Below are 14,498 nucleotides of genomic sequence, written 5' to 3'. Positions count from 1 at the left end.
CCGTTAATCTTATGGGAGTGTAGGAAAGGAAACCCACTTCACCTTGACACTTGGCGATGGCCTCTCCAAGAGTTAAATGACATTAGCTTTCACTCTCAAGTTAGTGATATAAATTCCTCTGAGGTTCTCTTCTCCTGAATTGTTTCTACCAAGAAGTATATTTCCACAATCTTACTTTATAACAGTTCTAAATTTTAGACCTAACCTATAGACAAAGCTTGGAAGACCTGATTCTAGTTCTAGAGCCAACTGAAAATGCGGTAACTCCTGTCCATGTAAAGATAATAATACGGCTGAAAGAAGTCAGGAGAGGGCAGAGAGGGTGATGCTGGGCCTCTCAATTCCTTCTCAGCCTAGTAGAGAATAAAGAGATACCACACACAAAAAATAGCCAAAATACATAAATTTAAGTAATATTACCTGAAGTGAACATTTACTACTAACAAAACTCAGGAGGTGAGAGGTAAGATTTATGTAGGCTAGACTGTTCTTTTTTCATCACTCAGAGTCAAGTGATACTGTCAAAAATTTATAAGTCACTACTTACAAATTTATGGTTTAGAAATTTGAAGGAAACCACCAAAAAAACAGACATGGTTAAAAATTGCTAGTTCCAAGGACTGAGCTGAGAGAGATAGAAGATGTTTACTCTTCACTTAATAGATTCTTGATCATTTCCATTTCTGGAATGTTTTCTCCTTTTAACAATGATAAAAAAAATAACAAAATGATGGCAATATTTTAAATAAATTTGTTAAAAATGTAAGGCCAATAAACAAAACCAATTAAATATAAACTTGGTATCTGCATTTCCCAACTCTGTAAACTGATTTCTTCTGGAACAGGGTGGAGGGTAATAAAAAATGTGGGCTTTGGAGTTGGATAGACTTGAATTTCAGGTTTAGCACGTACTAGTAAAGTGACCATGGGCTTAATTTACCAAACTTTTCCAAGCCTCAATTTCATCAGTCACAAAACAGTGAAAAAATTTAGCTTGAAGCATTGTTATGACAATTTAAAAAAATATTGTATATTACAATGCATTGATGAGATAATATATAATAAAACTTGAAATGAGATAAAGGATATATTAAAATATGTGCCAAGCACATATTAAGCACTCAACAAAGTTAGCTGTTATAATCATTAACCCTCAGGTCGCTATCTTTGGGGTAATAGTTGGCAATTCAACAATAAAATCCAAGGTAATAAGAGCATTGTATTGCTAGGCAACTACAATAGAGACAGTTACTAATCGGGTATCTTTTGTGCCTCCTGGGGCAGTGAGTCTCAAATTCAATACGCACAGGAATCACCTGGGGTTCTGGTTATAAGGGCACATTCTGATTCAGTGCATCTGCGATGAGGTCCAAGGACCTGCATCGCTAACGAGCTCTCGCGGGATGTCAGCACTGTGTTCCAGGGACCACACTCTGAGTGGCAAGGCCCTAGATGATGGAATGGGCTGGCAAAGGTATCTACAGATGTTCATATTACAAATCTATAAGGCTGAATTTTTTCTTCTTTAAACAAGATAACAATGAATAGATGTATCTTGCTCTTTTATGTTCAGAAATTACGTTAGATAATAAATGCATACAGAGTAGAGGAATCTTCTCTAAAAGGTCAGTGTGTCCACCAGCTCTTGTCACTCTGTACTCCCCATGGATCTGCCCTTGGATTGGCTGATGCAGTCACCATGTGAATGGATTGACACTGCTTGACCACCTGTGAGAGGTCACATGCCAGCGATGGAACAATCTCTCGTGCTAATTTATTCTGGACCTCTGCTGCCTCTGAAAATTGCGCGTTAGAGTATTTTCACAAGTGTTATTACGGTAAATCATTTGGGCTGACATTTTAAGTATTTCATGTTTACAACCCCTTTGCAAAGGGATTTAGCAACGTCCAAAAAGTAGATATGCACTTGCCCTTTGAACCATTTCCAGGTTCTCATTTCTAGGACTCTACCCTGAGGCTACCCTTTTGTGGGAGACAGAATAATGGTGCCCCAAAGATGTCCATGTCCTAATCCCCATAGCCTGTGAATATGTTAACCCTACTTGGCAGAAGGGACTTCACCGATGTGAGTAAATTAAGGATCTTGAGATAGGGAGATTATCCTGAATTAATTAGGTGGGTTCAATGTCATCCAAGGACGCTTAAAGTAGAAAAGAGAGATCAGAATAATGCAATGTTCTCCATCCACCATTGCTGGCTGTGAAGATGGAGGAAGGGAGACAGGAACAAAGGAATGTAGGTGGTCTCTAGAAGCTAGAGAAGGCAAGGAAGGGCATACCCCCTAGAGCCTCCAGAAGGAACACAGCCCTGCTAACACCTTGGTTCCAGCCCAGTGTGACCGATTGCAGACTTCCGACCTCCAGAGCTATAAGATAATAAATTTGTGTTGTTTTAAACCATTAGGTTTGCTGTAATTTGTTACAGCAGTAATAGGAGACTAATACACCTTCCACAAATATGAAATAGCATAGGCATAGGACATCACTGTGGTTTTATTTGTAACAGCTAAAGATTGGAAACGACCCAAATATCCATAATTAGAGACTAGTTGAACAAATACAGTGGCATGCTCTGCACCTGTAAACAAGAATGAGGAAGCTCTCTATACCTAATATGAGCTGACCTTTAGGACATATTTTCAAGTAGGAAAAAACAAGATACAGAACACTATGGATTTTACCTTTCAAGTAGGAAAGAAAGAGAAATAAAAATATAGATATGTTCCTTTTTCATAAAGAGAAACACTACAAAGTAGGCCAGAAATAAATTAATAAAAATAATTACTTATGGGGTATGTGATGAAGAAGCTAGGGAAGGCAGCAAGATATCTCTGAGAATATATCTTTTAATATATCACTTTGACTTTTGGGCCAGGTACACGTTTTACATATTCAAAATATAAAATTATATTTAAAAATAATTTAAAATAAAATTAAAATATTCATATTTAATTTTAATAGTTTTCTGCCTACGATTTACATTCTAAAACCTTCCCTAGACTTACTCCGCTGCTAATGGAATTCTATCCCAATGCAAAATAAATACTCTAATCGAGAAACTGTTTCCTGACAGAACTGGCAAAACCACAGATTGCTGGTGGGTTAAGATTGACCATTTCTGCTGATTTTGCTGTTTGTTAAACCATATTCTGACATTACGGACCTAACTGACAGGCTATGGGACACACGGTACACCACTTGCAAAGCAAATAGAGAAAACCAAATTCATAGATCTAGCAACGGCGCCATCTGGTGGCAAAACCTAAAGCTATAACTTAAAATTGAAGTACAGATTATTTTTGAAGTGGTGTGCTCTTTTATACTGAAATTATACTATATGTGGGGAAAAAAAGCAACCAGAAATGGCTGGTAGTAAGACCTTATTAACTCCTGTGTGAAACTGAGGTGACTCTTAGTACGCGATACTGATATATTACATTTAAAAATGCATTTAGCTTGCACAAAATCCTTATTGAAACTCAAGCAACAAGAAGCAATTTTGAAAAAATTTATTTTAGTGTCAATTATAGACATGCCAAATCTATTTTCATAGTTTTTAAGATCCATGTTATAAAAATGCAGCCAGTTTCAGTTTAAAAAAACAAATAGCCAGGATGATTTACACAACGATTTCTGATTATCCAGGTTCCTAAAAGTGAGAGATAGAAACCAGTACCACATCCCAGAAGGGTCTAAAGTACTGAATAAAACACACCTTATTTGTTTTTCATTCTTCCTTTCCCAGTACTGGCCAATGAATAAAATTATTTCCATGTTCAATTCTTATCAAAAATAGGAGATTTTCTCTTTCTTTTAAGATGACTGTTTCCATATAAAATTACACTATAGAAGTGAGGCAATTAAGCAATTTGGAGTAAACATAACTTTGCTTTAAAAATCTTAAAATAATTGTCATAAAAACACTATTTGGATAATTGCTTCAATCGCGCCAACAACCAAGTTGCTGTGAGACGAATCAATTCGATTCAAAAGAAATTTGTGGAGCACCTACTGTGTGCCCTGCCTGACCCTGATTCAGGTACTGGAAGGGCTAGCGGAGGTGCCTAAGAGCCAGGGAAGCTTCTGTAAAGTTCACTGGAGAGTTGGCAGTTAGTGGTGTGAAGGGCGGGGCTTGCGGCTGAAGAGGGCAGAAACAGACAGACGTGTAAGACTGCGAGAACACAGAAAGGATGCTAATAAAAAGGGAGGAAGAATCATTGGGATTGGGGTTGACATATATACACCAATATGTATAAAATAGATAACCAATAGGAACCTGCTGTATAAAAAAATAAAATTCAAAGATTCAAAATAAAAAAGAAAGAAAAGTTGTGGAAATTCATGGGCAACTTTCTGATAAGCAAAAGCAGGGGTTGGCGTTATTTTACCTTACTCTTCAGCTAACAGTACTAGTTGTCAGCGAGGCTACAGTTCAGGAATTACCATCCCTCCTGGCATCTGCTATCACCCTTGCCGCGGACTTGCTCATCACGTGCACGACGCACAGAGGGCAGTTCACGGCGCCGGCTATGGTGACGGCTCTCAGCGTGGCCTCTGCCTCCACCGCTTCTGGGCGGCTCAGCTCATGGCCCTCGGGACCCGTTATCCCCAAAGCCAACATCTTCTTCGCTCCCTAAAAAAGGCAGCAGGAACATGCACACCGGTGAGAAAGGTTTACTAACGACAAGTCCCATAATTTTGTTGTGAAACGAATGCACTGCCAGGCTTTTATTTTAGATCTAATAGGTAGAGGTGTGTGTGACTGTGGCGTAGACAGTGTGTGTTTTGGGTAAAAATAATCTACTACTCTCAAAGCATGTGTTAATTTTTCATATACATATTTCACAATCAAATTATTTTGATTGAAAAGGTGACAAAGATAATGAGGTCTGTTCTAATTACAGTCTTTGAAAAGTAGTGTCCATATTTAAGACTTTTTATTGGTTCAGAACAAAATATAATAAAACAAAGTATTCTAGTCCCCCATATTATATCCTTGATGAAGCGACTCATGCTATTATGTAATTAGTTCTACGTTTTACTGATTCATTCTCTTCACTGCCTCCTCCCCCAATCCACAGAGTGATATTAGACCAGTATTTCCTCTCTCCAAAAGTGTTATTCCTTCCTTACAAAAAAGGCAGGAAGTCAAGACTCAGAGTGTCAAAATGACTCGCCTGGTGTCACACAGCTAGGACGCGGAGGAGTCCAGTTTAAACCTGGTGTGTTTGAGCTTACAGCTCATGCTTTCCTCTTATCAGCCCCCCTGCCCACCACACCCCCCCCCCCATCCTGGCCATGGGGCCTCCATCTCACTGACTTTAATGGGAAGTGAGCCCAGGGAGAGAGAAAGATCAGCTAACATAAAGGGTAAGAGACAGCTCTTTAAATCTTGCAGATGGTGTACCCTTTGGGCATTAATAATGGAACTAACATGAGAAATATCATCTAGATTCCTCCACAGCACATTTTAATACCCAGTTTCTGAAAAGAATGGGGCTTTAAACAGCTACCTAATGCACTGCTTTAGTCATCAGATTTCACCGATGTCCACACTTTGGCATTCTGAACCAGCAGCTTGAGCTACCTAAAAAAAAAAAATGCTAGGGACACAAAGAAAAATATTTGTGTTTTTAGAATAAACCTTGTCTGAGATCTAATAACTGATTTGAAAAAGGGAACTCCTCATTCCAATACATATACCACCTGCAAAAAACTCAGAGCCAGGCAGCAAGTAATTCAAGTCACGTGTTTCCAAGCCACATAAAATTAGTTTCTGAATTTCCTTTCTTCCAATCCATTAAAAGAATTTACCTACATGGGGCCAGTCATCCTCACCTTAAGTTATGGCCATTTTCATTTCTGTGGAAGTTCTGGAAGGCAGTTACTTACCTCTGCAATTAGGTCTCCATTTTCTGCATGAACTTGAGCAATTGCTCCAATTTCCTTGCACCGAGAGAAGACCTTGTACAGCTCCCCATCTCTCAGCATGTACAGATCTTTATAGGCCATAAACATCTTGAAGGAGTTCACACCTTTATCTTGGGTAAGGATTTTCATTTCTTCTTTAACCTAAAAGGGCACAAAAACCACAACAAAATGTCACTCTTTAACTTAAAGAAAATATCAGCATTCTCCAAAATCTTGCATTCAGAAGAAAATGAAGTAAAATAAGGACATCAGTTGAACTCCAGAAAAATGTAATTAAGGTCTTGATCTTTCCCCTAGGTTAGACCTCATTTCATGTGATGAATTGCTGTTGCTACGATACTTTTATTTTTTTATTTTTAAAAATTATTTATTTATTTTGGCTGCGCTGGGTCTTAGTTGCGGCAGGCGGGATCTTTAGTTGCGGCATGTGGGATCTAGTTCCCTGACCAGGGTTCGAACCCAGGCCCCCTGCATTGGGAGTGCAGAGTCTTAGCCACTGGACCACCAGGGAAGTCCCTACGATACTTTTAAATCATGAAAGAGTTAATAGTATTTCCCCCAAATACTTCATTGTTATACTTTATGAAATTCTCAGCATCTATCTCCTGATGAGAAGAAATTATTCTAGAACATGAAAACAAAGCCACTGGCAGCAACAGAAGCAATTGTGTCTCTAGAAGGAATCAGAGCTAATGCGAAGTAAGGGTTTGGGGTCAAATCTGAAACCTACAGGATGAGTTCAGAGATGAAGGTAGTGGAAGATGCAGACTGAGCCACTGGCAGCTCCTGGGAGTTGAGCGACTCTGGACCTGTCAGAAGCCTCAGGAGCCTTCTGGGTTGCCAACTAAAAGGTTCTGATCACCGATTCCAATGTGTGGAGGTGGGGAGGTTCCCCACCCTCACCAAGCAGCTCTCCAGACACCAGCAGGGGGGTATCCTACAATTAAACTCAATTTTCACACTATCTACCTGCACCAGGTAGACTGCACTGGATTCCACAAGTTAAGCGTTCAGTGCTATGGGGTGTCCAGGTTGTTACCTGCACTTCTGACCAACTGGCTATAAGTCAGAGCTTCCCACAACCCCCTCCATGGGTTCGATTAATTTGCTAAAGCGGTTCACAGAACTCAGAGAAACATTTTACTTACTGGATCACCAGTTTATGATACAAGGAAACGATAAAGGATATAGATGAACATCTGGATGGAAGAGGTACGTCACAGGGCAAGGAATGGCCAAAGGGCACGGGGCTTGAATGCCCTCTCTGAGAGCGCCACTCTCCTCAAATCTCCATTTGGTCACCATCCTGGAAGCTCTCCAAATCCTATCCTTTTAGGTTGTTGCGGAGGCTCAATTACACAGGCATGATTGATTAAAGCATTGGCCATTGGCAACTGATCCAGACTCCAGCCCCTCTGCCCTCCCCGGAGGTCAGCTGGGTGGGACTGAAATTTTCAACCCTCTAATAATACAGTTGGCTCCTGGGTCAATCAGCCCCCATCTTTAGGTGCGGTCTAAAAATCACCTCTTTAACATAATAAAAGACACCTTTGTTGCTCTCATCACTTAGGAAATTCCAGGGGTTTTAGGAGCTCTGTGCAGGAAATGGGAACGAAGACCAGACATGCATTTCTTATTATAAATCGTAACATCACACCAACGGTAAGGGACAAGTTCAGATCAAAACTAGCTTAGTAATTGCCCTTGCAGGTCCAATTCTAGTCTCATCAAAGACTAAAAACTTCAAAGGAAAAGTCAGAAGACTTGATCAAATAAAATTGCTTGAATTTCTACATGCTAAAAAAAAAAACCCCACACACATACAAATAAATATATATATAACATAAAATATAAAACAAAAATATACAACAAAACATAAAAATGTATAACAGACATAGGATTATAGCTTTTAGTTAATAAAAAATTTAAAAAGAGTTATTGCTGTTTCTACTTGATAAGAAAAACCCTAACATTCTAGGTAAAAAATGTTACAGTTCAAACAGTATATACAAATGACTAATAAACATGGAAAAAATGTTAACCTTCCTACTGATTAAAAAGTACAAAATAGGGACTTCCCTGGTGGCACAGTGGTTAGGAATCCGCCTGCCAATGCAGGGGACATGGGTTCGATCCAGGAAGATCCCACGTGCCGCGGAGCAACTAAGCAGGTGCACCACAACTGCTGAGCCTGTGCTCTAGAGCTCGTGAGCCACAACTACTGAGCCTGCGTGCCACAACTACTGAAGCCCGCGTGCCTAGAGTCCGTGCTCCACAACAGGAGAAGCCACTGCAATGAGAAGCCCACAGACAGCAATGAAGAGTAGCCCCTGCTCGCCAGAAGTAGAGAAAGCCCGCGTGCAGCAACGAAGACCCGACGCAGCCATAAATAAATAAATTTATTTTTTAAAACAACGCAACTTTTCCCTACTGAATCAGTAAAGTTTTAAAAATGACAATATCACATATTAAGTTACTCACTTCCATCACTATTTATTCCTTTACTAATTTTCCTTACTTTCCTCCATGGCACTTTATCACCTGGCATATAATATAGTTACTTGTTGATGGCCTGCCTCCTCCTCTAGAATTTCCACCCCATAAGAGCAGGGCCTTTGTACAGTTTGTCCCTTGCTATATCCTAGAATAGTGCCTGGTCCATAGTGGCCACTCAATAGCTTTTTGTTGGATGAATAAATGCATGAAAAGGAACGGCAAACACCAAAATGTTGAGAGTGGTCATCACTGAAATGATGGAATGGGTTCCAAGGTACATTAAGTGACAACAGCAAAGGTAGGACTTGGGATAGTGTGCCTCATTTTTTTAAGCTTCAAGTTCATATTTTCTACCATGAGTCTATTATTTTTTATAGTCAGAAAAAAAAATGCTTTAAACGTTGTTGGAATATTCACACGATGGGGTTCCCAAAGGGAATTATGATCTGCATTGCTCAGATGAAATACCTATTACTCCCTGAGTAGAAGAGCCTTTCTGAAGGTGACCTCGTTAAACGTCCCTGTCATCCACATCCATACCCATGGGTAAGTCTCACTATACTGTATTGCTCTCGCACCATCAGCACCACCTGGGAGCTTGTTAGAAATGCAGAATCTCAGGCCCTGCCCCAGACCTACTGCTATGGGTTGACTGTGTCCCCCCAGATTCATATGTTGAAGTCCTAACCCCCAGTACCAAATGTGACCTCACTTGTGTAAAAAATTAATAAATAGAAACCTCAATTAAGTGGATGTCGGGAGACCAGAAGGGGGAGCTCTCACACCTGCATATCAACACAGGGGGAAAAAAAAAAAAAAAAAAAGACTCCTTTCTTGGCAAGGGCTCAGCCAATGAAAAGTCACGGGCTCTTTGTTTACTACAGCCCTCCCAGCTTCCTTTCCCCCTCTATGAAAGCCTGCTCCTTCCCTTGCCCTGCGGGGACTTGCACGTGGCTGGCCAAGCTTGCAGACCCTGAACTGCAATTCTCTGCTGATCCCAAATAAACCCATCTTTGCTGGAGAAATACCCAGCAGTCTATTTGTTTCAGGTCAACATTTGGAAATAGGGGCATTGCAGATGTAATTAATTAAGATGAGGTCAGGGCTTCTCTGGTGGCACAGTGGTTGAGAATCTGCCTGCCAATGCAGGGGACACGGGTTCATGCCCTGGTCTGGGAAGATCCCACATGCCACGTAGCAACTAGGCCCGTGAGCCACAATTACTGAGCCTGTGCGTCTGGAGCCTGTGCCCTGCAACAAGAGAGGCCGTGACAGTGAGAGGCCCGCGCACCGCGATGAAGAGTGGCCCCCACTCGCCGCAACTAGAGAAAGTCCTCGCACAGAAACGGAGACCCAACACACCCAAAAATAAATAAAAATAAGTAAATTAAAAAAAAAAAAAACCTTTAAAAAAAAAAAGATGAGGTCAGCAGGGTGGACCACAATCCAATAAGATTGGTGTCTTTATTAAAAGGGGAAATTTAGACACACACACACACACACACACACACACACACACACACCATCATATAAAGATGATGGCAGAAATTCAGGTGATGCTCCTACAAATCAAAGAATACCAGAGATTGTCAGGAAACCACCAGAAGCTGGTGAGAGGCATGAAAGAGATTCTTCCTCACAGCCCTCAGAAGGAACCAACACGGCCAACACCTTGATCTCAGACTTTTAGCCTCCGGAACTGTGAGACAGTACACTTCTGTTGTTTCAGCCACCCAATTTGTAGTTCTTTGTTACAGCGGCCCTAGCAAACTAATACACTTACTGAACATAATCTGTGCTTTAACAATATTCACCAGGTAATCATTTGCATATTAAAGTGTGAGAAACACTGGTAAGGGCAAACATCTTCACCTTTGCTCTATCTTATAAAACAAGACAGGGAGGAAAGGAGGAAGCGAGACGGGAAAGGAGGAAGGGAGATAGAGAGGAAGGATGGGAGGGAGGGAGGGAAGAAGGAAGGAAGGAAGGTAGGAAGGTAGGAGGACCCTAAAAGCACGAAAGAGATAAGATGCCTCAGTTAGAATGGCGTTTCTGGGGAAAAATTAACTTTTTCTCTGGACTATAAACCTTGCTAGTATGTTTGCTGAACTATCTGTTAAAGACTGATTACTTGTTTTATATTAACTTGGTGTCTACAGTCCAAATTTTGGGAGGAAGGAGGGACAGAAGTTACATGGTAACTTCAAATAAAGTCATCCCGTGAGCCCTTTCTGGCAAAACGAGTTCTGAATTAAGTTCAATGTGGAAAAACATGTTATTGATTTAAACCACAAGTAAAAGTTTCTTCCAAAGTACACATACATGTTTTCACGGGAAAAAAAATAAACATATTTTAACATCTCTCAAAACTGTCTTTTCTGTCTGAATCATGTTATAATTTCTGCCATGACCTAAATAATTAGCAGATATGGAAGGTTGTGTAAGCTCTGTTTTGAAATGCTTTGACCAGGTGTTGATGTTCGCAGAGCACCAGGTTAGTGCACAGCTGGGAGAAGGCCTTGAACACATTCCCAGTCTGTCGCTTCCTTGGTTTTTTCCCAGATATTAAAAACATTTCTAACTAAAGTTCTGATCTGTGGGAAAAGACTGCTTAAAAGTGTCCTGTATTGCTGAAGTTGAGAAGTCCAGTACTTTTAAAAATTACATTTAAAGTATTTACAATTCATGAATTAAATATTAGGAAAGTCTTTTGTGAATGAGTATAAGGGATTTATCCTACCACCTTCATATGCTTTAAAATTTTTTTTAGTTTTCTAAATTGATAATACCTCACATGATTCAAAATTCAAACAGTACAAAAGAGTATGCAATGAAAAGTCTTCCCTCCAATTCTGACCTCCAGGAAGCAACCAACATCACCAGCTTCTTATGTTTTGACATTGCCTGTTCCTTGATCTTTGCACAGAGCAAGGACTAAAGGGCTAAATGGAAGAAACTGGACCCCCCAGTGGTTCACCTGCTCACTCCACCATGTCACCGCCACATGAAGGCTGTAGTCACAGCAGACTTTGGGATCAGCCCAGCTTCGCCAGGTCTCGAAGGCCTCGATGAGGGAGTGGCCTTTGTGAGGAATGGCGAAATCAAGGATCATGGTGGTGCCTCCTGCCAGGGCAGCCTGGAATCACAAGAGAGTTTCAACAGGTTAGCCAACAGTTTTCTAGTTGAGTCATTTATCTCCTTGAACAACATGCATTTGCAAGCACTCGGGCAAACTTGATGGGTCCAGGAAATTGCACAAAGATGCTGCCTGTTTAAAAGATCTAGAGAGGGCTTCCCTGGTGGTGCAGTGGTTGAGAATCCGCCTGCCAATACAAGGGACACGGGTTCGAGCCCTGGTCTGGGAAGATCTCACATGCCACGGAGCAACTGGGCCCGTGAGCCACAACTACTGAGCCTGCGTGCCACAACTACTGAAGCCCGCGTGCCTAGAGTCCGTGCTCCACAACAGGAGAAGCCACTGCAATGAGAAGCCCACAGACAGCAATGAAGAGTAGCCCCTGCTCGCCAGAAGTAGAGAAAGCCCGCGTGCAGCAACGAAGACCCGACGCAGCCATAAATAAATAAATTTATTTTTTAAAACAACGCAACTTTTCCCTACTGAATCAGTAAAGTTTTAAAAATGACAATATCACATATTAAGTTACTCACTTCCATCACTATTTATTCCTTTACTAATTTTCCTTACTTTCCTCCATGGCACTTTATCACCTGGCATATAATATAGTTACTTGTTGATGGCCTGCCTCCTCCTCTAGAATTTCCACCCCATAAGAGCAGGGCCTTTGTACAGTTTGTCCCTTGCTATATCCTAGAATAGTGCCTGGTCCATAGTGGCCACTCAATAGCTTTTTGTTGGATGAATAAATGCATGAAAAGGAACGGCAAACACCAAAATGTTGAGAGTGGTCATCACTGAAATGATGGAATGGGTTCCAAGGTACATTAAGTGACAACAGCAAAGGTAGGACTTGGGATAGTGTGCCTCATTTTTTTAAGCTTCAAGTTCATATTTTCTACCATGAGTCTATTATTTTTTATAGTCAGAAAAAAAAATGCTTTAAACGTTGTTGGAATATTCACACGATGGGGTTCCCAAAGGGAATTATGATCTGCATTGCTCAGATGAAATACCTATTACTCCCTGAGTAGAAGAGCCTTTCTGAAGGTGACCTCGTTAAACGTCCCTGTCATCCACATCCATACCCATGGGTAAGTCTCACTATACTGTATTGCTCTCGCACCATCAGCACCACCTGGGAGCTTGTTAGAAATGCAGAATCTCAGGCCCTGCCCCAGACCTACTGCTATGGGTTGACTGTGTCCCCCCAGATTCATATGTTGAAGTCCTAACCCCCAGTACCAAATGTGACCTCACTTGTGTAAAAAATTAATAAATAGAAACCTCAATTAAGTGGATGTCGGGAGACCAGAAGGGGGAGCTCTCACACCTGCATATCAACACAGGGGGAAAAAAAAAAAAAAAAAAAAGACTCCTTTCTTGGCAAGGGCTCAGCCAATGAAAAGTCACGGGCTCTTTGTTTACTACAGCCCTCCCAGCTTCCTTTCCCCCTCTATGAAAGCCTGCTCCTTCCCTTGCCCTGCGGGGACTTGCACGTGGCTGGCCAAGCTTGCAGACCCTGAACTGCAATTCTCTGCTGATCCCAAATAAACCCATCTTTGCTGGAGAAATACCCAGCAGTCTATTTGTTTCAGGTCAACATTTGGAAATAGGGGCATTGCAGATGTAATTAATTAAGATGAGGTCAGGGCTTCTCTGGTGGCACAGTGGTTGAGAATCTGCCTGCCAATGCAGGGGACACGGGTTCATGCCCTGGTCTGGGAAGATCCCACATGCCACGTAGCAACTAGGCCCGTGAGCCACAATTACTGAGCCTGTGCGTCTGGAGCCTGTGCCCTGCAACAAGAGAGGCCGTGACAGTGAGAGGCCCGCGCACCGCGATGAAGAGTGGCCCCCACTCGCCGCAACTAGAGAAAGTCCTCGCACAGAAACGGAGACCCAACACACCCAAAAATAAATAAAAATAAGTAAATTAAAAAAAAAAAAAACCTTTAAAAAAAAAAAGATGAGGTCAGCAGGGTGGACCACAATCCAATAAGATTGGTGTCTTTATTAAAAGGGGAAATTTAGACACACACACACACACACACACACACACACACACACACCATCATATAAAGATGATGGCAGAAATTCAGGTGATGCTCCTACAAATCAAAGAATACCAGAGATTGTCAGGAAACCACCAGAAGCTGGTGAGAGGCATGAAAGAGATTCTTCCTCACAGCCCTCAGAAGGAACCAACACGGCCAACACCTTGATCTCAGACTTTTAGCCTCCGGAACTGTGAGACAGTACACTTCTGTTGTTTCAGCCACCCAATTTGTAGTTCTTTGTTACAGCGGCCCTAGCAAACTAATACACTTACTGAACATAATCTGTGCTTTAACAATATTCACCAGGTAATCATTTGCATATTAAAGTGTGAGAAACACTGGTAAGGGCAAACATCTTCACCTTTGCTCTATCTTATAAAACAAGACAGGGAGGAAAGGAGGAAGCGAGACGGGAAAGGAGGAAGGGAGATAGAGAGGAAGGATGGGAGGGAGGGAGGGAAGAAGGAAGGAAGGAAGGTAGGAAGGTAGGAGGACCCTAAAAGCACGAAAGAGATAAGATGCCTCAGTTAGAATGGCGTTTCTGGGGAAAAATTAACTTTTTCTCTGGACTATAAACCTTGCTAGTATGTTTGCTGAACTATCTGTTAAAGACTGATTACTTGTTTTATATTAACTTGGTGTCTACAGTCCAAATTTTGGGAGGAAGGAGGGACAGAAGTTACATGGTAACTTCAAATAAAGTCATCCCGTGAGCCCTTTCTGGCAAAACGAGTTCTGAATTAAGTTCAATGTGGAAAAACATGTTATTGATTTAAACCACAAGTAAAAGTTTCTTCCAAAGTACACATACATGTTTTCACGGGAAAAAAAATAAACATATTTTAACATCTCTCA

The 14,498-nt window shown here is 41.3% G+C and overlaps 1 pseudogene; it reads right to left on the bottom strand.

The window, feature by feature from the left end:
• LOC103005762 (dihydropyrimidinase-like) overlaps positions 1-14,498 on the bottom strand; it is a 118,253-nt pseudogene that overhangs the window by 87,830 nt on the left and 15,925 nt on the right.

Source organism: Balaenoptera acutorostrata, chromosome 6 (assembly GCF_949987535.1).
Source record: "Balaenoptera acutorostrata chromosome 6, mBalAcu1.1, whole genome shotgun sequence".
NCBI classification, from domain to species: Eukaryota; Metazoa; Chordata; class Mammalia; order Artiodactyla; family Balaenopteridae; genus Balaenoptera; species Balaenoptera acutorostrata.
Note: the sequence above shows the minus strand (reverse complement) of the source record. Positions and strands in the feature narration are given on the sequence as shown.